Source organism: Pseudophryne corroboree, chromosome 3 (assembly GCF_028390025.1).
Source record: "Pseudophryne corroboree isolate aPseCor3 chromosome 3, aPseCor3.hap2, whole genome shotgun sequence".
NCBI lineage: Eukaryota > Metazoa > Chordata > Amphibia > Anura > Myobatrachidae > Pseudophryne > Pseudophryne corroboree.
Genome location: NC_086446.1, coordinates 271,356,529 through 271,382,524, shown reverse-complemented (window position 1 = coordinate 271,382,524; position 25,996 = coordinate 271,356,529). Strand labels below are relative to the sequence as shown.

General features: G+C 47.8%; 1 pseudogene; it reads right to left on the bottom strand.

The window, feature by feature from the left end:
- LOC135057243 (uncharacterized) overlaps positions 1–25,996 on the bottom strand; it is a 98,539-nt pseudogene that overhangs the window by 15,096 nt on the left and 57,447 nt on the right.

The window sequence follows — 25,996 nt, the reverse complement described above, 5'->3', positions numbered from 1 at the left end:
CGCCTCCCATGTGATCGGAGGTGGAGATCTTCAGCACATCAATACAAGGGAGAAGGAGGGAGGATCAGTAAAGACAACAATGCCCCCTCCATGGACCACGTGAACGGAATGACAGGACGTTATAGCGTCCTGATTGGATATGTTCAGAGAGGGGAGTATAGGGAGGTGGATCCCGGCGCACAAGTGTCAGAGACTAATAGATTAATTAATGTATAGAGACCAGCTGTGCCGGGACCAATCAGAAGGGAGAGAGGGATTTTTAAACTGGACGAAGAGAAGTATTTGGCATTCACAAAGGGAGCTGACCTTGAGAAAGACCCAGGCAGGGTCGGAACGCGTGGGTGCCCCAGTGGACTCATCTGACTGGAGAAGAACGTGGAATCATCTATGCCGGAGTAGGAAGGCTTATCTACATCAAAGAACTCTCCTGCTGCAGCCGGAAAAGTCTGGTGTATACACGCCTGTGGAACTGCTTTTTGCCTGTTATTCACCTACATCTGGTAATTACCCACTGCCTTATCTATGTCGGATTAAGTCCACTCAAGAATGCCTAACAGCAGATGCTGTACATTTTAAGTGTCATTTTAACTTGGGATGTTCTTAATGTTGTTTTTCATCGTGTGTGATGTGTAATAAAATCCTTAACCCAAGGTACTGCACTATAGTCCACAATTCTGTTTCTTTTTCCGGTTCGACGAACTAAGAGAAAAAGACTATAAGAATACCTTTGGCCTTGACCTACTGACAGCGCTTACCCAGTGGTATCCTATATGTTGTATTGTATGTGAGTGGATGTGTCTGTATTGGGCATGCTGTGCCAGTTACTGGTTTCTTATAGGTGGTTAGACTATTAGATATGAATTGTAAGTTCATTTAACATGAGTTTACATTCTATAATAGTGATGATCCCCTGTAATTTGTCATTGGCATACTGCCCATAATCCTATTTAGTAACATGTAGCAACCAACACTCATATGTAGATGCAGCAGTGACATTACTGTATACTAAAACTTTATTTCAAAAAGTATAAGCCATAGTAATATTAAGTAACATTAGTGATTTGCTGTAACCCATAGAAACCAGAACCAGCTTTAATTAGTGTGACTGCACTAGGCTGATAAAAGCTGATATTTGGTTGCTGTGAGTTACAGCACGTCATTGTCCTTTTTATTGTTGTTATACCTAAAATAACTAATGTTTTAATGTTTTTAGTATATTTATATAATGTTTGTCACTACTGCATTTGTGTGTTCCATTTACCGTAATATGAAGTGTGTACTGTGTTTTTCAGCATCTTTTATGCTGTTAGTGAAGCCACATTTGTCATATACCCGACGCATCTACTCATGTTATTGGCAGGGGGAAGGAGAGACCTTTGCTACTGATGCAGCATTGGTGCATCTTATGATTGCAGGCAATTCTGCATAGGTAGCAAAATACTATACATTTTTTGTTGGTGATTAGAAGCAAATTGTGCCCAACTGTGAATAAAGTCCAGCGTGCCAACACGACAAATAAGAAAAAAACACAACAGGATAGAGCAACAATATGCATGTGGATGGTTGCTTTGTATCACCTTATTGCAAAAAGTCTTATGTTTTAATTTATGGAGTATAGTGGATAAAGTTGGGTTCAATACATTCCTTACTGCACCCACTGACAAAGAGCTTTCTGCAGCGCAAAAGGACATGGGTGGTCATTCCGAGTTGATCGCAGCCAGCAACTTTTTGCTGCTGCTGCGATCAACTAGTCCACACCTATGGGGGAGTGTATTTTAGCTTAGCAGGGCTGCGATCGCTTGTGCAGCCCTGCTAAGCTAAAAAAATTTCAAGCTAAAGAAAACTAGGCCCGGACATACTTACCCTGTGTGACGATCTCAGCGATGCTGGGGCCGGCTTTGACGTCAGACATCTGCACTCTGTTCTGCTGGACACGCCGGCGTTTTCTTCTCCACTCCCCGAAAACGGTCTCCAACGGTCCGGAGACGCCCAGGTACGCCTTCTTTCTGTCAATCTTCTTGCGGTCGACTCTGCGAACGCTTTCTTTGTAGGAAGCGACGTAACCCGGCGACCCCTGTTGCCAGGCAACGTCGCGCACTGCGGCCGCCGCGCATGCGCATTCCGGACCCGTTCGCACCGCAGCGACAAAGCGCGTCGTGCGAACGGGTCGGAATGACCCCCGTGACTGTATCACTGCCTTGGAGGTAATGTTATCCTTTGCATTCATGAAGTGCACTATCCACATTCCAGTGCTAACATTGCAATGTGATTGATGCTGTAATTGTGGCATTTAAAATAAAGATAGCTCATCCCCAAAGTCCCCTTTTTATAATGAGATACTCCAGCGCTTCTGATCGTGTTTATGGATAAAATTTAAAAGGTCAGTGGTTTTACTAGCTCTAAAAATAAGGTAAAATATACCCAAAGGTATTCGGGCGCTGTGAGACGAGATGGTTTGCTGAGCAGCAGCCAATATTACAGGGGAGTCACTCCCAAGGAGAGAATACAAAAAAGAATGGAGGCTGCGCTAGTGGAGGAAAGAACAGTGTAAACACTCAATAGGTAAATATAAAAATTTATTATAAAACATAAATTCTTTAAAAAGCAGGAATTCTGTGCAAGATAATGTGCCAAATATATGCAAAAAAAAATTAATTTGCGGTACATAGTGCGGCGCTGTGAGGGGCGCACTGAGCCAGCGCCTACACTGACCAACAAGCCTATCAGGGTCCCAGGATCACTGCCAGCACTTTTCCTCAGGCCAGTATAATCTTCAGAAGAGCAGGAAGCAGCGTAATGTAAGGGGGCGGAGCTTCTCAGAGCAGACCCAGCAGCATTCAGCGTCATATTCCTGCCTGCAGAAGCGCTGACAGGGAGAGTCAACTCCAGGTATCTTGTACGGTACCGGGGGGTTGTAGAAGGGAGGGGGAGGCTGTGTAAAGTCTGTGTAGTCTATTAAGGTACACAGACAGCGCTGGTAGTTTCATTAGTTCTACCTGAAAAAGCGCTGTGTGTGTGAGTTGGCTCCAATCTCTGTGTCTCTCTGTGGCATACTTGGGGGGAAACTGTGTCTGACATTTCCCTGTGTGTGTTGGTGTTTACTATCTCACATTCCGACCCGTTCGCAAGCAGCGGTTTGTCGCTGCGGTGCGAACAGGTCTGGAATGCGCATGCTCGGCGGACGCACTGCGCCTTCGCGTCGTTGTGTGGCGACGGGTCGCCGGGTTACGTTGCGTCCTATGAAGCAAGCGGTCGCAGAGCCAACCGCAAGAAGATTGACAGAAAGAAGGCGTTCCAGGGCGGATCCGGCCCATTGGCTGCTGTTTTCGGGGAGTGGTAAGGAAAACGCAGGCATGTCCAGGAGAACGGAGGGCGGAAGTCTGACGTCAAAGCCGGCCCCAGCATCGCAGAGATCGTCGCACAGGGTAAGTATGTCCAGGGCTAGTCAAGTTCTGCTTGAAAATGCTTTAGCTTAGCAGGGCTGCACAAGCGATCGAAGCCCTGCTAAGCTAAAATACACTCCCCCATAGGCATGTACTAGTTGATCGCAGCAGCAGCAAAAAGTTGCTGGCTGCGATCAACTCGGAATGACAACCATAGCCAGGTCTAGGGACTCTGTGTCATATGCTGCAGAAGAGATTTCCTCTCAGGAGGGATCCATTCCATGTACACAGGATTGTAATGCTTTGTATCAGATCCCTATTGTTGAAGCTAATACTGAGACTGAAACTCAGGTGTTAAAGAAGTCTATGGCAGTTTGGTCAGGTTCTGTCCCTATTCCTGCAAAACCCCCTAGCATGTTCCCACGGAAACGTGCACTTGCCCAAATTATGCAAGATGACACGGATACCGAGTCTGATACTTCAGAGGGGGATGGGGACATGCTGAGGGGTGCGGCATCCCTTGCAAAGGGGGTGCAGCTCATGATTGAGGCCATTAGAGATGTGTTAAACATTAATGACACTACACCTGAGCAGGTTGAGGAGGATTACTTCACTGATAATAAGAAAGCCCCGCTAACATTTCCCACGTCTAAAGAATTAAACGCTATATTTGAAAAATCCTGGGAAAACCCGGAGAAAAAAATTCCAGATCCCAAAAAGAGTTCTGGTTGCTTTTCCCTTCCCTGGGGAAGATAGGGAAGAATGGGAAAACCCACCAATTGTTAACGCATCTGTCTCTAGACTGTCTAAAAAGGTGATTTTACCTGTCCCTGGTTCTACCGCGTTGAAAGAACCGGCTGATCGTAAGATTGACACTACGCTCAAATCCATATACACTGCTTCAGGAGTGGCCTTGAGGCCCTCTATTGCCTGTGCATGGCTTTCTAAAGCCATAGTAAAGTGGTCAGGCACATTACTAGAGGATTTGGATGCAATGGATAGAAGTGACATTGAATTGTTTTTACGTCACATACAGGATTCTGCTGGGTTCATGGTGGAATCCATGAAAGACCTGGGTATGCTGACTGCACGGATATCCTCCATGTCGGTATCAGCTCGCAGGGCACTCTGGCTATGCCAATGGTCTGCAGACGCGGAATCCAGGAGACGTGTGGAGTACCTACCCCACACAGGTCAGGCTCTATATGGGGAAGCGTTAGATGCTTGTATTTCCACGGCAACCGCGGGTAAATCACCTTACCTTCTCTCTGCTACTCCTTCTACGAAGAAACCGTTTCTTCAGCTGTGCAGCAGTCCTTTCGGACCGCTAAGACAAAACAAGCCCAAGCCTTCTACCACTTTCTTTGGAGGTGGTCGGGCAAAATCCAAAAAGCCTGCACCCACAGGCTCCCAGGACCAGAGACCTGCTTCTGGTTCCTCAAATCCTCAGCATGGCGGTGGACCGCAAAGCCTGGAGGATGGGCTGGTGGGTGCGAGACTCAGACGTTTCAGCCACTTCTGGGTGTCATCCAGCCTGGATCCCTGGGTACAGGTTGTTGTGTCCCAGGAGTATAGACTGGAGTTTCAAGAACTTCCGCCTCACCGATTCTTCAAATCAGGCTTGCCAGCTTTGCTGACAAACAGGGCTATCCTACAGGAAGCCATCCTAAAATTGGGAAAATCACAGGTCATTGACCTCATATACAATACAAGGGTTATTAGTCAAACCTTATCGTGGTACCGAAACCGGATGGTTCAGTCAGACCAATTTGGATATTCAAAATGGAGTCTCTCAGAGCAGTGATTTCATGTCTGGAGGAGGGAAAGTTTCTGATATCCCTGGGTATCAAGGATGCGTACCTCCACATTCCGATTTGGGGCACTACCATTCGGCCTCTCCACAGCACCGAGGGTGTTCACCAAGGTGATGGCAGAGATGATGGTTCTACACATACAGGGGGTGAACATAATCCCATATCTGGACGATCTGCTGATAAAGGCAGCGTCCAGGGAGAGGTTGTTGCAGTCCATTGTTCTCACGACTCATATGCTCAGGGAACACGGTTGGATCCTGATTTTTCCAAAATCACATTTGGAGCCGACCAGGAGGTTGTCTTTTCTGGGATTGATTAACACAGAAGTGCAGAGGTTGTGTCTTCCGGGGGAAAAACCGTTGGTGATACAAACAATGGTCCGGGATGTCCTGAAGCCAGCCCGGGTTTCGGTTCATCAGTACATTCGCCTTCTGGGGAAACCTTCCAAGGAAGGTGGTCAAGCCTGGAATGAAGCCTACCAATTAACATTTTGGAACTAAGAGCCGTCTACAACGGTTTTCTCCAAGCGACCCATCTTCTGAGAGGTCGAGCCATTCAAGTGCAGTCGGACAATGTAACGACGGTGGCTTACATAAACCGACAGGGCGGAACGAAGTGCAGAGCTGCAATGTCAGAGGTAACGAGAATCATCCTCTGGGCAGAAAAACACGCGTTGGCGCTGACAGCAATCTTCATTCCGCGAGTAGACAACTGGGAAGCGGACTTCCTCAGCAGACTCGATCTCCATCCAGGAGAGTAGGGACTCCATCCAGAGGGTTCACGGAGGTAACAGATCTTTGGGGTGTACTTCAAATAGACATGATGGCCTCTCTTCTTCGGCGATATTGTTCCAGGTCAAGGGACCCACAAGCCGTGGCAGTGGACGTCCTAGTGACTCCGTGGGTGTTCCAGTCAGTGTACGTGTTTCCTCCACTTCCTCTCTTTCCAAGAGTTCTAAAACTCATAAGGTTCAGGCGATCCTCATTGCTCCGGACTGGCCAAGATGGGCTTGGAACGCGGATCTTCTGGATCTACTGCTAGAAGAGCCGAGGCCTCTTCCTCTTCGGGAGGACCTGCTGCAGCAGGGGCCATTCGCTTATTAAGACTTACCGCGGCTACATTTGACGGCATTCAACGCCAGATATTAGCTCGGAGGGGCATTCCGAACAAGGTTATTCCTACCCTGATACAGGCTAGGAAAGGAGTAATGTCTAAACATTACCATCGTATTTGGAAAAAATATGTATCTTTGTGCGAGTCCAAGAAGTTTCCTACGGTGGCGTTTCAACTGGGACGGTTTCTCCTCTTCCTGCAAGCAGGTGTGGATATGGGCCTGAGGTTGGGATCCGTAAAGGTCCAGATTTCGTCCCTATCCATTTTCTTCCAGAAACAGTTGGTTTCCCTCCCGGAGGGAGTCTCTACAGGAGGTTGAGGTCAAGTTTCTCACATGGAAGGCTGTCATTTTGTTGGCCTTAGCTTCTGCTAGACGTGTGTCAGAGCTGGGGGCTTTGTCTTGTAAGAGCCCCTACTTGATCTTCCATGAAGATAGAGCTGAGCTCCGGACATGTCAGCAGTTCCTTCTGAAGGTTCTGTCGGCATTTCATATTAACCAACCTATTGTGGTGCCAGTTGCTACTGACTCCTCAATTTCATCAAAGTCCTTGGATGTTGTAAGGGCTCTGAAAATCTATGTGAAGAGGACTGCTCATCACACAAAATCGGACTCTCTGTTTGTCCTGTATGATGCCAAGAAACTTGGGTGTCCTGCTTCTGAGCAGACGATCTCTCGCTGGATCAGGTTCACTATCCAGCATGCGTATTCTATGGCAGGATTGCCGTGTCCTACGTCTGTTAAGGCCCACTCTACTCGTAAGGTGGGTTCTTTCTGGGCGGCTTCCCGGGGGTGCCTCGGCTTTACAGCTTTGCCGAGCGGCTACTTGGTCGGGGTCGAAAACGTTTGCAAAGTTCTACAAGTTCGGTACTTTGGCCGCTGAGGACCTGAAGTTGGGTCTATCAGTTCTGCAGGAGCCTCCGCTTACTCCCTCCCGTTCTGGGAGCTTTGGTACATCCCCATGGTACTAATGTGGTCCCCAGCATCCTCTAGGACGTAAGAGAAAATAGGATTTTAATTGCCTACCGGTAAATCCTTTTCTCGTAGTCCGTAGAGGATGCTGGGCGCCCGCCCAGCGCTTCGTGTTCCTGCAGTGGTTGCTTTGTTCAGTACTGCTTAGTTCTTGGTTTAGTACTGTTTTGTTACTTGGTTAAGTAATATTGTTCAGCCGTTGCTAATGTTTCAAGCTAGTTAGCTTGGTTTGCCTTGTGTGTGTGAGCTGGTTTGAATCTCGCCACTATCTGTGTAAAATCCTTCTCTTGAAGTTGTCCGTCTCCTCGTGCACAGTTTCTAGACTGAGTCTGGTAGGAGGGGCATAGAGGGAGGAGCCAGCCAACACTCTCAAACTCTTAAAGTGACGGTGGCTCCTAGTGGACCCGTCTATACCCCATGGTACTAATGTGGACCCCAGCATCCTCTACGGACTACGAGAAAAGGATTTACCGGTAGGTAATTAAAATCCTATTTTATTCTATACCAGGCATGTCCAAACTGCGATCCTCCATCCCAGCATGCCCTGACACAGCTTTAGCATTCACTGACAGCAAAACTGTGTTAGGGCATGCTGGGATATGTAGTTTCACAACAGCTGGCGGGCCGCAGTTTGGACATGCCTGTACTATACCAAGGAGACACAAATAGGAAAATTAGGCACTGCCATTCACTTTAATACACATCACTCACCCGTAGCATATTGCACCCAGTATATGCAGAAATTTCGCTTCTGCAACTGTCTCTTGAGCTCTGAACGCCCAAGCCTGCTGGCGATTTTTCCAAGGCTGTGGAATGCAAGTTACAGTCATATGTATCAAAGAATGGAAACGGGAACCAAATCTGCAAGAGCGTAACATAAGACACTGCACCATTATAAACTAGTGACACACTGGAAATCACACTGGCCCTCATTCCGAGTTGTTCGCTCGGTAATTTTCTTCGCATCGCAGCGATTTTCCGCTAATTGCGCATGCGCAATGTTCGCACTGCGACTGCGCCAAGTAAATTTGCTAAGAAGTTAGGTATTTTACTCACGGCATTACAAGGTTTTTTCTTCGTTCTGGTGATCGTAATGTGATTGACAGGAAGTGGGTGTTTCTGGGCGGAAACTGGCCGTTTTATGGGTGTGTGCGGAAAAACGCTGCCGTTTCTGGGAAAAACGCGGGAGTGGCTGGAGAAACGGGGGAGTGTCTGGGCGAACGCTGGGTGTGTTTGTGACGTCAAGCCAGGAACGAAACTGACTGAACTGATCGCAGTGGCAGAGTAAGTCTCGAGCTACTCAGAAACTGCAAAGAAATTTCTAATCGCAATTTAGAGAATCTTTCATTCGCAATTTTGCTAAGCTAAGATTCACTCCCAGTAGGCGGCGGCTTAGCGTGTGCAATGCTGCTAAAAGCAGCTTGCGAGCGAACAACTCGGAATGAGGGCCACTGTGCAAAATATTGCACCATTGTAAACTTGCTACACTCTTAGGATCATCACAACATCTTATGCTAATGAAACATGCCCAATAAAACTGCCCAATTAAAAAAAAAAATCATATCTGCTTCAACATTGCTTGAGCTAGACTTTTGACAACAAGGCTGGGTATCTCACCAGTATAAAACATCCCATACATATACATATTCCACATAACAGGAGAGCTAGTCAAGCTGTGGTTCTCAGCTGTTGTATAGCTGGGTGGTTCCTCACATTCTGAAGAACCTCAGACTGTGTAGAGCTTGGCCTTTTTTAAAACAAGACAAATGCTATGTACAAGAAGGTTTGCTACGTAAAGGGGAAAGTTGAGAGGTTGTTCACTGGCAAATAGCAGAAGCACCACTGAAATAATTCCGGTATACAGAATAGGACACACTGTACAGCTGTACGTTTTTCCATACATATACATATACTCAGAGAGAAGACAGTCAATTGACCGCCGGATGGGATCGCCGGAATCCCGACACCATCTGACTGGTTTCCCCACTTGGGTGGTGGTCCACACCACCACCCGACGGGGAATAGAACCCTGTGGTGACAAGGGGACACACTGCTCTCACAACCGGGATCCTGGCTGTCGGGATCCCGGCGTCGGTCTCCTGACCGCTGGGATCTCATACTGATCCCACTCACAGCAGATACTGAGAACAAGACATGTGGAACTGTACAGTGATTCACACATGGGGATAAAGAGCAGGTACTGACAGTGACATCCAGCAGGCAGAACAAGAGAAGTGGTATTGTACATTTATTAGTACATACACAATAAGAAAAGATATTAAGAATTAGATTAACATAGCTGATTTCTAGACCTGAATAGATACATGGTAGATATTGTTATAAGCACAGACATAACATAAAAAATGAGTTAAATGCAGTTTTAAGATTGGGTTTATATTAATTGTTCGCAATTAATTAATTAATTGTTCGTTGTTCGCAGCGTATCGATCATGCTAAAAATCGGCATTTCTGCGCATGCGTATGCACCGCAGTGCGCACACGCGACGTATGGGTACAAAGTCCTTTGTGGTTTTGCACAGGTTCTGACAAAGCTTTCAGTCGCACGGCCAAACGCAGTAAGATTGACATGAAGTGGGCGTTTCTGGGTGTCAACCGACCGTTTTTAGGGAGTGCTTAGAAAAACGCAGGTGTGTCGGGGAAAACGCAGGCGTGTCTGGAGGAACGCTGGGCAGGCGTGTGACGTCAAAAGCCGTCCCACCGTCGCTAGAATCAACGCACACGAAGATTAACTGCAGGGCTGGTCTTGTTTGGCACAAAAATATTTTGCAGGCGCTCTGCTGCACAAGCATTCGCACTTCTGCAAAGCGAAAGTACACTACCCAGGGGGTGGCAGCAATGCGTTTGCACGGCTGCTAAAAACTGCTAGCGAGCGATCAACTCGGACAGACTCCCAGAATGATGATAAAAAATCAATCATGTAGCACACAGATGGTGAGTTTGTCACAAGATCACATCACAGATCCTACTTTCCACAGCGAGTATCCTTCATAAGCATGGAAACGGCCTTTCATGCAACCACAACTCTTGCCCTGCAGAGCACCAAACACTAACTGCACAAAATGTCCAGCCACTGGAATGACATACACAACAGTACATTTCAATACATTTGGGGGGTCATTCTGACCTGAACACTCGCTGCAGTTCTTCGCAGCGCAGCGATCAGGTCAGAACTGCTCGGCGCATGGCTGACAGAGAAAAATTGCGTATTTTCCTGACGTTCATACTTTAACTCGGTGTTTTACGGGTTCAGCCTCCCTATGTCTCTTCTGTGGCTCCATGGGATCTGTCTGTTGTCCTGAATGCCCTGCAAGAGTCTCCATTTGAACCTCTTGAGTCAGTGGACCTTACATGGCTCACGGTCAAGGTCATGTTCCTATTGGCTATTGCCTCTAGCAGGAGGGTCTATGACTTAGGCACTTTGTCCTTTAGTCCACCCTTTCTGATTTTTCACCGTGACCGGGCAGTTCTTAGAACTCGCCCAAGTTATCTACCTAAGGTGGTGTCATCTTTCCATCTTAACCAAGAGATTGTGGTTCCGGCTTTTATCTCTTCTGGTTTGTCTTCCAAAGAGCGGGCAATCCATATTTACGTGGAGAGGACTGCCTCTATTAGGAAGTCAAATACCCTTTTTGTACTTTTTGGTTTTCACAAACGTGCCTGGCCTGCAAACAAGCAAACATTGGCCAGATGGATTGGAATGGTGATTGCACAAGCATATGCACAGGCTGGTCTTCCAGCTCCTACTGCTATTAAAGCCCATTCTACTCGGTCTGTTGGACCTTCTTGGGCGGCCCGCCAAGGCGCGTCCGCAGAACAATTGTGCAAGGTGGTTACGTAGTCCTCAGTGAACACGTTCATTAGGTTCTATGCCTTTGATACTTCCGCCTCCCAGGATGCTTCCTTTGGACGCCGGGTTCTCATACCCGCTACAGCGTGTCCCCTCACATGAGGAACTGCTTTAGGACATCCCCGATGTTTTCCCTGTGGAAACCAATGTACCCCGCTGCAGAAAAGATTTATGGTAGACTTACCATTGTTAAGTATCTTTCTGCAAGGTACATTGGTTCCACAGGGCGCCCGCCTTGACGCACCTAGCGTCTAAGGGTTTGTATTGCTTTGGCCGCTGGTCCCTTCTCCTGTCGTGAGAACGTGGTTCTATGGGACTAACATCTGCCTTCTCTTTTACCTGCTCCTGCATTGGACTGCTTAACGAAACTGAGCTCTAGTGCCTGAAGGCGGGATTATAGAGGAGACCCCAATGCATTCTGGGACAGTCTAAAGCTTTAGCCTGTTGGTGCCTGTGGATCAAGATCCATCTCTACACCCCGATGTTTTCCCTGTGGAACCAATGTACCTCGCAGAAAGAGATTTAACAATGGTAAAGGGGGGTACTCACGGAGCGATATTCTAAGCAATCTGACTAGATTGCTTAGAATTTGAGCATTATCGCTCCGCGTGTACCCCCTACAGCGATAGCGATGCGCAGCCCCGCGCATCGCTATCGCTGCTGCTAGATTGGCCTGCAGTGCAGGCCAATCTAGCGGGTCGCTCATTTCACCCGCTGGGTGAAATGAGCGGCCCCCCCGTCTCCCCACGCATGCTCAGCACAGATCGCGCTGTGCTGAGCGGCAGGAGAGATGTGTGCTGAGCGGTTCGCTCAGCACACATCTCTCCCGCATCGTCCCATCTATATGGGCCTTAAGTCTACCATAAATCTTCTTATCTCTCAGATAGGGAGTAACTCTGATTTATCAATTAATAATTATATATATATATATATATATATATATATATATATATAATTTCTATTTTGTCTGAAAATCAGCATAAAAAGCACTTTCTTTTGATAATATCCAGCTCCTGCTTTCAGTATTGTATGTAAACGAATGCGTGCCCAGGGGCTGTTACTAGAAGTGGAAGTAGCCATTGACAGCCTATATCGAGCAGTAGCACACGCAAAACGCCATTGCCATTGTGTAGCTGACATGTATATAGCAGGTAGTTGGGAAAGGGGTTAAGTAGGCTTGCGATAATGACTGGTCTGTTCTTAGCACAGAACACTAACAATTTAAATGAGCAGACTAAATAGGCCAGTTTTCTTTGTTATAAGATGATTTTACTAGCACAGTACAGTGGATAACTTTGAAGATGCATACATACTTGCCGATGCCGTCAGCGACGAGCGAGGGGAGAAAGGGGCAGCAGGGCCATGCGCATCGTTATCCACCTCCTCAGATCTTTATGTATGTTCAGAATATCTAAGGAGATGACCAATGACCCGTAGGTGCGCGTATTGGCATAATTGTTGTCCATACACACGGCGCTTTTTAAACGACGTGTCGTTCCAATTGGTCAGAAACACCAACATCTTTTAAAAAATTATGCCGTGTGTAGGGGCCTGTTGGAGATTCCGGTGTTACTTATTTATTTTGAAATATAGTCATTTGTGTGCTCAGAACTTACATTTAGGTGGGTAGATTTAGTAACTTGACGATCATTTTAGTGTGCATTGCTGTTGCAATGTTGTTGGCAGACTACTATATTTAGTTATTTTTTTTTTTATACTTATCACTAATTATTAGGGGCGCATGAGCAGAGTACACTTAGGGGGCGATTCAGAGATGGACGCAGCCGCGCATCTGTATGCAGCGGCTGTGTCCATCTGCTACTTGTACGTGACTAGCCGCAGTGCGCGTGCGCGACCCTTCTCTTTGTGGCCGCATCTTGGAGGGATGAGGCTGCAAGGTGATTGACAGTGGCGGGCGTTCGGGGGGCATGTTGCAAGCATTTTGGCCGCTCTGATAAAAGAAATGGCGGACCGACTGCCAGAGCAGACCACTGGTCGACCTTAAATCGATTCATCCGCAATTAAATTGTGTGCGCATTGTGAGGCGGCGCCACACACATGTTGGGGCGGCCTTACCCTGTGCTGGGTGACCCCAGCATTTGAGGAGATGGATGCAGATCTTGCTGCAGATGCAACGATCTGCGTCCATCTCTGTTTAACCCCTTAATTCAGACTGCTGGGCAAGGTGCTCTATCTGCTAGCAGGGCATGCTAGTATTTGCAGTTCCACTACAGCCGGAGAGCCACAGCCTACTTAAGCTTGACATAAAATAAAAGGTAGTAAACTACATGCAAATTATTGGTTTACTCTGTAAAAGATTAATTAAACTTTACTACATAACAGGCTTTATAGTTTAATATATAAATTCATTTTTTCAAAATTAGATTTTTATTGAAATAGTATGAGACAATACAGCAGTAAACAGTAAAGTAATCTCAAACAGCATATAATAAAATAAAACTATAGTACTAATCCAAAAAGTAAAATAATAACAAAAATAAGAAGGAAGGATGGGTGGAGGGAGAAGACAAAGAGGTAAAACACAGCATGACATGAATACTGAAAATATATTCAGTGGATCGATACATACTTCACACCACAAATCCAATCTAAAGGACATAGATAGAGCTTGTCACATAAAATCCAATATCAATATTTGGCGATGAAAGCAAATTTAAATTAGAGTCAAATCCCCTATAACAATAAGGAAGCCAGGGATAGATTGGACGCACAAACTGTTGTCTAGGAGGTAGCTCTATAGTCACTCCACCCAAACATTTAATCAGCGGGTTAGTAGCTGACCAAGAGTAAGAAACTCCCACTGTCTCAAAATCACAATGGGCCTGGACCTTGGCTTCAATCGCAAATGTGTGAACTAGGGGCCTAATTCAGGTGATCATTCCGAGTTGTTCGCTCGGTAATTTTCTTCGCATCGCAGCGATTTTACGCTAATTGCGCATGCGCAATGTTCGCACTGCGACTGCGCCAAGTAAATTTGCTATGCAGTTAGGAATTTTACTCACGGCATTACGAGGTTTTTTCTTCGTTCTGGTGATCGTAATGTGATTGACAGGAAGTGGGTGTTTCTGGGCGGAAACTGGCCATTTTATGGGTGTGTGTGAAAAAACGTTGCCGTTTCTGGGAAAAACGCGGGAGTGTCTGAAGAAACGGGGGAGTGTCTGGGCGAACGCTGGGAGTGTTTGTGACGTCAAACCAGGAACGAAACTGACTGAACTGATCGCAGTTGCCGAGTAAGTGTGGAGCTACTCAGAAACTGCTAAGAAGTGTCTATTCGCAATTCTGCTAATCTTTCGTTCGCAATTTTACTATGCTAAGATTCACTCCCAGTAGGCGGCGGCTTAGCGTGTGCAATGCTGCTAAAAGCAGCTTGCGAGCGAACAACTCGGAATGAGGGCCTCAGACCTGATTGCAGCAGCAAAATTGTTCTCTAATGAGCAAAACTATGGCCCTCATTCCGAGTTGATCGGTCGCAAGGCGAATTTAGCAGAGTTACACACGCTAAGCCGCCGCCTACTGGGAGTGTATCTTAGCATCTTAAAATTGCGACCGATGTATTCGCAATATTGCGATCACAAACTACTTAGCAGTTTTAGAGTAGCTCCACACTTACTCTGCCTGTGCGATCAGTTCAGTGCTTGTCGTTCCTGGTTTGACGTCACAAACACACCCAGCGTTCGCCCAACCACTTCCCCGTTTCTCCGGCCACTCCTGCGTTTTTTCCGGAAACGGTAGCGTTTTCAGCCACACGCCCATAAAACGCCGTGTTTCCGCCCAGTAACACCCATTTCCTGTCAATCACATTACGATCGCCGGAGCGATGAAAAAGCCGTGAGTAAAAATACTATCTTCATAGCAAAGATACTTGGCGCAGTCGCAGTGCGAATATTGCGCATGCGCACTAAGCGGAATTTCACTGCGATGCGATGAAAAATACAGAGCGAACGACTCGGAATGAGGGCCTATGTGCACTGCAGGAGGGGCGGATATAACATGTGCAGAGAGAGTTAGATTTGGGTGGGGTGTGATCAAACTGAGATCTAAATTGCAGTGTAAAAATGAAGCAGCCAGTATTTACCCTGCACAGAAACAAAATAACCCACCCAAATCTAACTCTCTCTGCACATGTTATGTTATATCTGCCGGTTGGCTGGTACTATATCACCGTGCTATTTATCACGTTCCAAGGCTTGATAAATCTGGGCCAAGATATAATGCATTTCTTGTTCTCCGTTACCTCAGAGCTGGTGGAAAATCTTGTGAAGTTAAGGTCCGTACACATTAGACGATGTCGCTCTGTGAGCGACGTCGTCTAATGTTTCCCCTCCTGGGCCGGCCAGTCGGCGGCCGACTGTACATACTGAGCGATATGACTGCTCATATCGCTCAGTGACATCACGCCTCCGCCAGCCGTGCATGCAGGTCCTGGACAACAGTTCAGATCCTGCATGCATGCACTGCCGACAGCAACGATTGTTGCCAACCCGCGGGGCCGCGCTTCGGTCGTCGCTGGCGGCATACACACTTGCCGATAAACTGAGCAACATCACTCAGGGAGGCGGAAAATGAGCAACGTCACTCATTTTATCGGCAAGTGTGTATGGGCCTTTAGAGTGGCTATGCACTCTCCTGCAAAGTAAGCAAAATACTAAATTCTCCTCAGATAGTGGTTTTTGATTTCATTTAAACAAGGAAAGTACTCCCACCATGCATGCAAACTTTTGTACCCCTGCAGGTGTGGCTTTAGCACTAGGGAGGCCAATCCCGGGATTTAGGCCCAAAAACAGCCGGGATTCAATCCCGGGATTGGAAGCTTCAATCCCAGGATTGGAAGGTCCAATCCCGGGGATTGAGGGATCAGGTGGCCCATAGTTGTTTTTTTTAAGTCAGGCAGCGTTGAGCATCCTCAGGACACTCAGATGCTGCTCGGCTCCCTCCTCCTGACTCCCCCGTGCAGCGTGACGTGCAATCACAGGTCATGTTGCGCAGTCAGCCGTCGCCGAGAGAGAGAAGAGGATGTTTCCCACCCACCTGCCCGCCCGCCCTCGATGTACAGATGGGTCCATGTTTATCTTGGCCTTTAATAGGATTAACTAAGACTGGGCAGTCGGGCTTAATTCCCTGCTGTAATGTCTTCATCCCCTGCTGTATTGTTCTCTGTATTGTATTGCAGCTGAGAACAATAGATGAAGGGTTTATGTAAATAAACCATGGTGTGCCTAGGCGCAGCAAAGAAGCCAAGATAACCGTGGATCTATCTGTATGGTGAGTTATCTTGGCGGGGCGGCCACATAGGGAAAAGCCTATCCCGGGAATCCCGGGATTGACCATTTTTCATTCCCGATACTTAGCACCTAAAATCCATGCTGTTATGTTAAAACCAATGGTTTTGTACAAACGGACATTGCAACATTACAATACAGTGTATGTTCTGTGTGTTTGTTTATTTAAAAAATGAACCTTAATATATTTTGAGAGCAAATGTCTTCATTACCACACATAGATATCTATTTTATGTAACACACAGTACAAGCTTGGTCACTTTGCAGGGACACTTAAAGCGGTTCCAGCTATCTCAGAGGATGATGGTTTGCCCTGATTTAATTTATTAATTAAACTACTGCTCTCGTTACGTCTCTTATCAGGAAGTGAAAGAACCTCATGTACCCAATTATCTAATAGTGGCTGATTTGTTGTGTATGAACATATATTAAAACCATCTCTAATTAAATATCTTGCTTGTATCGTTGTATCACTGTACACACCATTATCAGCATCATTTAGCAATCTCATTACTATGTGTAGGACTGATCCAAAGAGTTCACAATCTGTAGCTGCCCTATTCAGATCAGACAGTCCTCACATTAGTAATTATGAATCAGTAGCTCTCATCATCATATAATGTAAAGGGCAATATCCTGCTGTCTTTCTAACTTATATTATTATTATTATTATTATTATTTTCTCTAACGTCCTAGTGGATGCTGGGGACTCCGTAAGGACCATGGGGAATAGACGGGCTCCGCAGGAGACATGGGCACTTTAAGAAAGAATTTAGATTCTGGTGTGCTCTGGCTCCTCCCTCTATGTCCCTCCTCCAGACCTCAGTTTGAGACTGTGCTCGGACGAGCTGGGTGCTGTTCAGTGAGCTCTCCTGAGCTTGCTGTGAGAAAGTATTTTGTTAGGTTTTTTATTTTCAGGGAGCTCTGCTGGCAACAGACTCCCTGCATCGTGGGACAGAGGGGAGAGAAGCAGCCCTACTCTCTGAAGATAGGTCCTGCTTCTTAGGCTACTGGACACCATTAGCTCCAGAGGGATCGTACACAGGATCTCACCCTCGTCGTCCGATCCCAGAGCTGCGCCGCCGTCCCCCTCGCAGAGCTGGAAGACAGAAGCTGGGTGAGTATGAGAAGCAAAGAAGACTTCGAAATCGGCGGCAGAAGACTCCGTTCTTCACATGAGGTAACGCACAGCACTGCAGCTGTGCGCCATTGCTCCATACACTCCTCACATACTCCGGTCACTGTAAGGGTGCAGGGCGCAGGGAGGGGGGCGCCCTGGGCAGCATATGGACCTCTGTTGGCAAAAGTAAACATATATACAGTTGGGCACTGTATATATGTATGAGCCCCCGCCAAAAAGATATGTATTTTAGCGGGACAGAAGCCCGCCGTCGAGGGGGCGGGGCTTCTCCCTCAGCATTCACCAGCGCCATTTTTTCTCCACAGCTCCGCTGAGAAGAAGCTCCCCAGGCTCTCCCCTGCAGATCACGGTAGAAAAAGGGTAAAAAGAGAGGGGGGGCACATAATTAGGCGCTAAAAACACAAATACAGCAGCTACTGGGTTAACATTAAGTTACTGTGTTATTCCTGGGTTATATAGCGCTGGGGTGTGTGCTGGCATACTCTCTCTCTGTCTCACCAAATGGCCTTGTGGGGGAACTGTCTTCAAAAAGGGCATTCCCTGTGTGTGTGGTGTGTCGGTACGCTTGTGTCGACATGTCTGATGAGGAAGGCTATGTGGAAGCAGAGCGGGAGCAAATGAATGTGGTGTCTCTGCCGACGGCACCGACACCTGATTGGATGGATATGTGGAAGGTTTTAAATGATAATGTTAATTCCTTGCATAAAAGGTTAGACAAAGCTGAAACCTCAGGACAGTCAGGGTCCCAACCCATGCCTGATCCTATGTCGCAGAGACCGACAGGGTCTCAGAAGCGCCCACTATCCCAAATTATTGACACGGATACCGACATGGATTCTGACTCCAGTGTCGATTACGATGATGCAAAGTTACAGCCAAAATTGGCTAAATCCATCCGTTATATGATTATAGCTATTAAGGATGTGTTGCACATCACAGAGGAAACCCCAGTCCCTGACAAGAGGGTTCATATGTATGGGGAAAAGAAGCCGGAGGTAACTTTTCCCCCCTCACACGAGCTCAATGAGTTATGTGAAAAGGCTTGGGAATCTCCAGATAAAAAACTGCAGATTTCCAAGAAGATTCTTATGGCGTATCCTTTCCCGCCAACGGACAGGTTACGCTGGGAATCCTCCCCGAGGGTGGACAAAGCTTTGACACGCTTATCCAAGAAGGTAGCCCTGCCGTCACAGGATACGGCTACCCTCAAAGATGCTGCGGATCGCAAACAGGAGGTTACCCTGAAGTCCATTTATACACATTCAGGTACCTTACTGAGGCCGGCAATCGCGTCGGCTTGGGTGTGTAGTGCTGTAGCAGCATGGACGGATACCTTATCTGAGGAACTTGATACCTTAGACAAGGATACTATATTAATGACCCTGGGGCATATTAAAGACGCTGTCCTTTATATGAGAGATGCTCAGAGAGACATTAGCCTACTAGGTTCTAGAATAAATGCTATGTCGATTTCTGCCAGAAGGGTGCTGTGGACTCGGCAAGGGACAGGTGATGCCGACTCAAAAAGGCACATGGAGGTTTTACCTTACAAGGGTGAGGAATTGTTTGGGGAGGGTCTCTCGGACCTGGTCTCCACAGCTACGGCTGGGAAGTCAAATTTTTTGCCATATGTTTCCTCACAACCTAAGAAAGCACCGTATTACCAAATGCAGTCCTTTCGATCACAGAAAAACAAGAAAGTCCGAGGTGCGTCCTTTCTTGCCAGAGGCAGGGGCAGAGGAAAGAAGCTGCACAACACAGTTAGTTCCCAGGAACAGAAGTCCTCCCCGGCTTCCACTAAATCCACCGCATGATGCTAGGGCTCCACAGGCGGAGCTAGGCCCGGTGGGGGCGCGTCTCCGAAATTTCAGCCACAAGTGGGTTCACTCACAGTTGGATCCCTGGGCAATAGATGTTGTGTCTCAGGAATACAAGCTGGAATTCGAAGAGATGCCCACTCACCGATACCTCAAGTCGGCCCTGCCAGCTTCCCCCTTAAAGAGGGAAATAGTGTTAACTGCAATTCACAAATTGTATCTTCAACAGGTGGTGGTCAAGGTTCCCCTCCTTCAACAAGGAAAGGGTTATTATTCGACCATGTTTGTGGTACCGAAACCGGACGGTTCGGTCAGACCCATATTGAATTTCAAATCCCTGAACGTGTACCTAAAAAGGTTCCGGTTCAAGATGGAATCGCTTAGAGCGGTCATTGCAAGCCTGGAAGGGGGGGGATTTTATGGTGTCTCTGGACATAAAGGATGCATACCTTCATGTCCCCATTTATCCACCTCATCAGGCGTACCTCAGATTTGTGGTACAGGATTGTCATTACCAATTTCAGACGTTGCCGTATGGTCTCTCCACGGCTCCGAGAATATTTACCAAGGTAATGGCGGAAATGATGGTACTCCTGCGGAAGCAAGGGGTCACAATTATCCCATACTTGGACGATCTCCTCATAAAAGCGAGGTCAAGAGAGCAGTTGCTGATCAGCGTAGCACGTTCTCTGGAAGTGTTACTGCAACACGGCTGTATTCTGAATATTCCAAAGTCGCAGCTGGTTCCTACGACTCGTCTGCCCTTCCTGGGCATGATTCTGGACACAGGCCAGAAAAGGGTTTATCTCCCGATAGAGAAGGTTCAGGAACTCATGACACTGGTCAAGGACCTATTAAAACCAAAACAGGTGTCAGTGCATCACTGCACTCGAGTCCTGGGAAAGATGGTGGCATCGTACGAGGCCATTCCCTTCGGCAGGTTCCATGCGAGGACCTTTCAATGGGACTTACTGGACAAATTGTCCGGATCACATCTTCAGATGCATCGGTTAATCACCCTATCCCCCAGGGCCAGGGTGTCTCTCCTGTGGTGGCTGCAGAGTGCTCACCTTCTCGAGGGCCGCAGATTCGGCATTCAGGAGTGGGTTCTGGTGACCACGGATGCAAGCCTCCGAGGGTGGGGAGCAGTCACACAAGGAAGAAATTTCCAAGGTCTGTGGTCAAGTCAGGAGACTTGCCTTCACATCAACATCCTGGAACTAAGGGCCATTTACAACGCCCTACGTCAAGCAGAGGCCCTGCTTCGCGGTCAACCTGTTCTGATTCAGTCAGACAACATCACCGCTGTGGCTCATGTAAACCGACAAGGCGGTACAAGGAGCAGGGTGGCGATGGCGGAAGCCACCAGAATTCTTCGCTGGGCGGAGAATCATGTAAGCGCACTGTCAGCAGTGTTCATCCCGGGGGTAGACAACTGGGAAGCAGACTTCCTCAGCAGGCACGACCTCCACCCGGGGGAGTGGGGACTTCATCAAGAAGTCTTCGCACAGCTTGCAAGTCGGTGGGAACTGCCACAGGTGGACATGATGGCATCCCGCCTCAGCAAGAAAATACAGAGGTATTACGCCAGGTCAAGAGACCCTCAGGCGATAGCTGTACATGCCCTGGTGACACCGTGGGTGTTCCAATCGGTCTATGTATTGCCTCCTCTTCCTCTCATACCTAAGGTATTGAGAATCATAAGAAAAAGAGGAGTGAGAACAATACTCATTGTTACGGATTGGCCAAGAAGGACTTGGTATCCAGATCTGCAAGAAATGCTCACAGAGGACCCGTGGCCTCTTCCTCTAAGACAGGACTTGTTGCAACAAGGGCCCTGTCTGTTCCAAGACTTACCGCGGCTGCGTTTGACGGCATGGCGGTTGAACGCCGGAACCTAGCGGAAAAAGGCATTCCAGATGAGGTCATTCCTACGCTGATAAAGGCTAGGAAGGACGTGACAGCTCAACATTATCACCGTATATGGCGCAAATATGTTGCTTGGTGTGAGGCCAGGAATGCCCCTACGGAGGAATTCCAGCTGGGCCGTTTCCTTCACTTCCTACAGTCAGGAGTGACTTTGGGCCTAAAATTGGGTTCCATTAAGGTCCAGATTTCGTCCCTATCCATTTTCTTTCAATAAGAGCTGGCTTCTCTACCTGAAGTTCAGACGTTTGTGAAGGGAGTGCTGCGTATTCAGCCCCCTTTTGTGCCCCCGGTGGCACCTTGGGATCTTAACGTGGTGTTGAGTTTCCTGAAATCCCACTGGTTTGAACCACTCAAAACGGTGGAATTGAAATATCTCACGTGGAAGGTGGTCATGCTACTAGCATTGGCTTCGGCTAGGCGTGTGTCAGAATTAGCGGCTTTGTCACATAAAAGCCCCTGTCTGGTTTTCCATGAGGATAGAGCAGAATTGCGGACCAGTCCACAATTTCTGCCAAAAGTGGTTTCATCCTTTCATATAAACCAACCTATTGTGGTGCCTGTGGCTACTACTGACTTGGAGAATTCCGAGTTACTTGATGTGGTCAGGGCTTTGAAGGTTTATGTAGCCAGAACGGCTAGGGTCAGGAAAACAGAATCTTTGTTTATCCTGTATGCTTCCAACAAGCTTGGTGCTCCTGCTTCAAAGCAAACTATTGCTCGCTGGATCTGTAATACGATTCAGCAGGCTCATTCTGCGGCTGGATTGCCGCTGCCAAAATCAGTTAAGGTCCATTCCACTAGGAAGGTGGGCTCTTCTTGGGCGGCTGCCCGAGGGGTCTCGGCATTACAGCTGTGCCGAGCGGCTACTTGGTCAGGTTCAAACACTTTTGCAAAGTTCTACAAGTTTGATACCCTGGCTGAGGAGGACCTTGTGTTTGCTCATTCGGTGCTGCAGAGTCATCCGCACTCTCCCGCCCGTTTGGGAGCTTTGGTATAATCCCCATGGTCCTTACGGAGTCCCCAGCATCCACTAGTACGTTAGAGAAAATACGATTTTACTTACCGGTAAATTTATTTCTCGTAGTCCGTAGTGGATGCTGGGCGCCCGTCCCAAGTGCGGACTTCTTCTGCAATACTTGTATATAGTTATTGCTTAAATAAGGGTTATGTTATAGTGGCATCAGGGTTGATCTGATGCTCTGTTGTTGTTCATACTGTTGACTGGGTGAGTTTATCACAAGTTATACGGTGTGATTGGTGTGGCTGGTATGAGTCTTGCCCTGGATTCCAAAATCCTTTCCTTGTACTGTCAGCTCTTCCGGGCACAGTTTCTCTAACTGAGGTCTGGAGGAGGGACATAGAGGGAGGAGCCAGAGCACACCAGAATCTAAATTCTTTCTTAAAGTGCCCATGTCTCCTGCGGAGCCCGTCTATTCCCCATGGTCCTTACGGAGTCCCCAGCATCCACTACGGACTACGAGAAATAGATTTACCGGTAAGTAAATCTTATTATTATTACATTTTATTTCTAAGGCGCCGTACAAAGGACAGTACAGGGAGACAAAACTTAGCATTACAGTAAATAAATAACAAAAATAGAGTACAGGTAACAAAGAGCACCACAATTCTTAAAACATAATACAGCTAAGATGTACAGTATGTAGCGAGTGAGTGATTAGCGTACTACTTGGGGCTGGCAGCCATAGATAGAGATGAGCCATTACAAGCAAGAGAAAAAGCGGGTAAAGATGGTCGCTGGGTAGGAGAGAGCTGCGAGTCAGATGTGTCAAGAAGAGGGTTTTGACAAAAAGAGGAAAGAGGGCCCTGCTCTGAAGAGCTAACAATCTATCTTAACAGCTGTACTGTATAGAACCTCATAGTTTCTCATATGGCTTGCTCTCCTAAAGGAATGCGGTTATGTGACCAATGGTCAGGAGACCGGCTGTCATTATACTGACACTAGGACCCCGAACAGTGAACAGCCCAGCGGTCGGCATGCCGACTAACAAGGACTATTCACACTCGTGGGTGTCCACCCATAGAATTAGTTGTGCTTGTCCCCCTCGTTCCCCTCATCGGACATCTAAGAGCCGGGATCCTGCCATCGTTATGGTGTCCAGCGGTCTCCCAACCGCCGCTCACACGAACCCAACCCCTCCTAAATATATCCCATAAGAATTTATGGCCATTCTAAGTATTTTCCTTGCACCTGAATGCAACAACAGCCTCACCAGGTAAAGTACTTCAGTACATGCAGTGTGATTTCTAGCTTTCTGTAATCTGCTTGGGTTACCGAGCATGCAAGTGCATAGATTGTAAGCTTGCGAGCACGGATCTCCTACCTCTATGTTTGTCTGTTTTTGCCCAGTTTGTTCTATTTCTCTGACGTCCTAGTGGATGCTGGGAACTCCGTAAGGACCATGGGGAATAGACGGGCTCCGCAGGAGACTGGGCACTCTAAAAGAAAGATTAGGTACTATCTGGTGTGCACTGGCTCCTCCCTCTATGCCCCTCCTCCAGACCTCAGTTAGAATCTGTGCCCGGCCAGAGCTGGATGCACCTAGTGGGCTCTCCTGAGCTTGCTAGAAAAGAAGAGATCTGCTGGCAACAGACTCACTGCTACGTGGGACTGAGGGGAGAGAAGCAAACCTACCTGCTTGCAGCTAGCTTGTGCTTCTTAGGCTACTGGACACCATTAGCTCCAGAGGGTTCGAACACAGGGCCTGACCTCGATCGTCCGTTCCCGGAGCCGCGCCGCCGTCCCCCTTGCAGAGCCAGAAGACAGAAGAGAAGGAGATGAAATCGGCGGCAGAAGACTCCGATCTTCATTAAGGTAGCGCACAGCACTGCAGCTGTGCGCCATTGCTCCCACTGCACACCACACACTCCGGTCACTGTAGGGTGCAGGGCGCTGGGGGGGGGGGGGGGGGCGCCCTGGGCAGCAATTATAATACCTTTTGGCATAAAAATACACATAGTACAGTCTGTGACTGTATATGTGTAAAACCCCCGCCATTTTTCAGTCAGAAACTGCAGGGAGAAGCCCGCCACTGAGGGGGCGGGGCCTTCTTCCTCAGCACACCAGCGCCATTTTTCCTTCACAGTTCCGCTGGAAGCAGCTCCCCAGGCTCTCCCCTGCAGTATTCCTGATACAAGAAGGGTAAAAAAGAGAGGGGGGGCACATTAATTTAGGCGCAAATAATATATATTAAGCAGCTATTGGGAAAAATCACTCATTATAGTGAAAATCCCTGTGTTATATAGCGCTGTGGTGTGTGCTGGCATACTCTCTCTCTGTCTCCCCAAAGGACTTTGTGGGGTCCTGTCCTGAGTCAGAGCATTCCCTGTGTGTGTGCGGTGTGTCGGTACGGCTGTGTCGACATGTTTGATGAGGAGGGTTACGTGGAGGCGGAGCAAGGGCAGATAAGTGTGGTGTCGCCCCCGACAAGGCCGACACCGGATTGGATGGATATGTGGAAGGTCTTAACAGACAGTGTCAACTCCTTACATAAAAGGTTCGATGACGCAGCAGCCTTGGGACAGCCGGGATCTCAACCCGCGCCTGCCCAGGCGTCTCAGAGGCCATCAGGGGCTTATAAACGCCCGCTAGCTCAGATGGTAGACACAGATGTCGACACGGAGTCTGACTCCAGTGTAGATGAGGATGAGACAAATGCACAGTCTACTAAAGCCATCCGATGCATGATTACTGCAATGAAAAATGTATTGCACATTTCTGATATTAACCCGGTTACTACCAAGAAGGGTATTATGTTTGGGGAGAAAAAGCAGCCAGTGACTTTTCCCCCATCCGATGAATTAAATGAATTGTGTGAGGAAGCGTGGAGTTCCCCCGATAAGAAACTTGTGATTTCTAAGAGGTTACTGATGGCGTACCCTTTCCCGCCAACGGATAGGTTACGTTGGGAAACATCCCCTAGGGTGGACAAAGCGCTCACACGCTTATCAAAAAAGGTGGCACTGCCATCTCAGGATACGGCCGCCTTAAAGGAGCCTGCGGATAGAAAGCAGGAAGCTATCCTGAAGTCTGTGTATACACACTCAGGTACTATACTGAGACCTGCTATTGCTTCAGCATGGATATGTAGTGCTGCAGCCGCATGGTCTGATACCCTGTCAGACAACATTGATTCCCTCGACAGGGATACTATTTTGCTAACCATAGAACATATAAAAGACGTCGTCTTATATATGCGGGATGCACAGAGGGACATTTGCCTGCTGGCATCTAGAATTAATGCAATGTCCATTTCTGCCAGGAGAGTATTATGGACTCGGCAGTGGACAGGTGATGCTGATTCTAAAAGACACATGGAGGTTTTGCCTTATAAGGGTGAGGAATTGTTTGGGGACGGTCTCTCGGACCTCGTATCCACGGCAACAGCCGGGAAGTCAACTTTTTTTTACCTCAGGTTCCCTCACAGCCTAAGAAAGCACCGTATTATCATGTGCAGTCCTTTCGGCCTCAGAAAGGCAAGCGGATCAGAGGCGCATCCTTTCTGCCCAGAGGCAGGGGTAGAGGAAAGAAGCTGCACCAGGCAGCCAGTTCCCAGGAACAAAAATCCTCCCCCGCTTCCTCTAAGTCCACCGCATGATGCTGGGGCTCCACAGGCGGAGCCGGGTGCGGTGGGGGCGCGTCT